Raw genomic sequence first — 2,545 nt, 5'->3', positions numbered from 1 at the left:
GACGGCGTCAGGATGCCACGAATTCCTGACGACTCCTCAGACAGAGGGGGCGGGGCTTCCTCCTTCAGGGGCGGGGCTTCATTAGGCCAAACCTGCGTCAGCAGAAAGAACATCTGGATCTGCAGGAGAGGAAGAGGAGTCACTGCTCATCATCCTGATGGTTCCTCCCAGGCTTGGGGGGGTTGTGGGGGTATCAGAGGGGGGAGGGGAGTTTCGGGGGGGCGTCTCTGCAGAAACTGATCCAGACGCTGATCTGCTGTGAGTGTCTGGAGGAACCGGATTCCCTGCAGGTTCTGACCTGGTTCCTGATCCACTCAGTGTATGTAAACTTCTAGTTTCAGCGCAGACCAAAAGTTTACATACACTGTATGGAAACACGCGGCTTCCTGTCTGACAGGAAACCAGGCCGAGCATTTCCTGTTTGGGTCCCTCATTGTTTCTGTTTGCTGTTAATAACGAGGGCAACCTGACAAAGTGTTGCCATGGTTACCATCTTTTCTTTGTGTCAAAAACATCCCATTAATGAACAAAATTAAAACATTTTTAGTTTTGAGTTTGAAAACTAAAAAGTTTTTCACAAAAAGTTTCAGCTCAACAAACTAAACATGAAACATTTTAGTCCCATATTTGGTAGGAAAGAAACAAATAAATCATCCAAAACTTTCATAATGACAGAAAGTGAAACTTTATTCATTTATTTTGGACTCTGTTTTACAGTGTAAGTGTTTACATGAAATGAAAGGGAAAGCAGAAAGTTTGGTTATTTAAAATATGAATAATTTTTGTTGTTTCTGATATTTTGGTTAAAAAATTTGAATTTGTGAATCATCACTTCTTTCCCAATTGACCCACAAAGGCATCAACCGGTTTATATCATTCAGGGGCCACAAATGGCCCCCAGGCTACACTTTGAACCCCCTGCATTAATCATTACAGATTGGATTTTTTGCTCTGCTAATTTCTTTTCTATGTTTCATCTTTCCAGATGTTTTCTGACCCAAACTATGCATCTGTTCACATGTTCAGAGGCTAAAACACCAACAGAGAGAAAACGTGGTGGAAGGCGAAACTCTTCCTGTATTCTCCTCATTGTTTATTTAAACATCGATGCCAAATCAAACAAGCTGAATGTTTAGAAGAGCTGAAAAGACACGCCTGGAGCGTGTTAGCGCAGCATGCTAGCACTACATGCTAGTGTTACATATTAATGCTGCATGCTAACGCTGCATGCTAGTGCAGCATTCTAATGCTGCATTGCAAGGCAGCATGCTAGCGCAGCATGCTAGCACTGCATGTTAACGCTGCATGCTAATGCTGCATCCTAATGCTGCATGCTAGCGTAGCATGCTAATGCTGCATGCTAGCGCAGCATGGGAGTGCTGCGACACGGTGAGATGCTCTGCAGACAGAACGGTGGCAGCGCTGCCAAGAGTCCAGACGTATCAGTTCATGCTGCTTCTTCCATGTTGCTGCAAAAACATCAGGAAACTTTGATCAAACTTTCATTGTTGATTTTTTATTCATATTTAAAAATGCAGAGATTAAAAAAATGTTTTTCATGGAGTAACTGAGTTTTTTCATCCTTTTGTTTATTTTGATACTTTGTTGGTTTGTTTGACTTCATATTTAACTTCATGAAACATGATCTGATCTTGTTGGACGTTTTTCCTTCTAGATGACTTTCTAATGTCCATCTTTAGCCAATTATGTTGTGTAAGTGTCTGCTGTTAGTCCTGTTCTTTCCACGTGTGTGCTCTGATATTATGGGATGGATTTTCCTGCTCTGCAGCTTGCAGGTTGTGTAAACATCACTTTGTTCTGAGGTTAGAACTAATGACTTGAACTCTGACGTCAGCCTGAGACACGACTTTCACTGGGAATCCAGAATCGCCAATAAAATCATTTTCATGTCAATAAACGTCCAACATTCAGGGCTGATGATTTCCTCACACTGACAGAGAAAGGTGGGTTGAACCGCTGCAGCCATGAGTTCACCTGTTTTTATCTGTTCATCTGATATCAGAGTCAGAAAACCATCGGAATGTCAAAACAGGTGTGGCTTTTCTGAGGAACTGGCAGCGGTTTGCAGTAAAATGCATCAGTGAGAAAAACTCACATGTTGGAAAACGCCTCGGCATGATTACAGATTAGAGTTTTGATGAAGATCTCCATGTTTTGATGAAGATCTCCATCAAAATGTTTCAGACACCTGCTGAGATCCAGAAACGTCACTGGAAGTCTGGGGATTCAGAAACAACCAAATTGGATTCAGGTGAAATTTGTCTGATGAAAAGGTTTCCTCCAAATTTCAACACATCTGTTCTGGTAACATGACTCAGTTATCTGGCAGCTCCGTCACGGCGTGTTGCAGCTTCAGCAAACTTTCCTTTTGACATCTCTGATGACTTTTATTGGTCTGGTTTTAACAGGTGAGCTCAGGTTTTTCAGAAGCTGATCATACAGAGCGGCGTGCTGAAGGGGCGCAGCTAACAAAACATTAGCACCATTCCTGTCTGATGAGGTGAGCCGCTCTCTGATTGGCTGA

The sequence above is a fragment of the Poecilia mexicana genome, unplaced genomic scaffold (assembly GCF_051168715.1).
Source record: "Poecilia mexicana isolate PSO_F unplaced genomic scaffold, ASM5116871v1 scaffold_11, whole genome shotgun sequence".
NCBI classification, from domain to species: Eukaryota; Metazoa; Chordata; class Actinopteri; order Cyprinodontiformes; family Poeciliidae; genus Poecilia; species Poecilia mexicana.
This window is presented reverse-complemented; position numbering follows the sequence as displayed.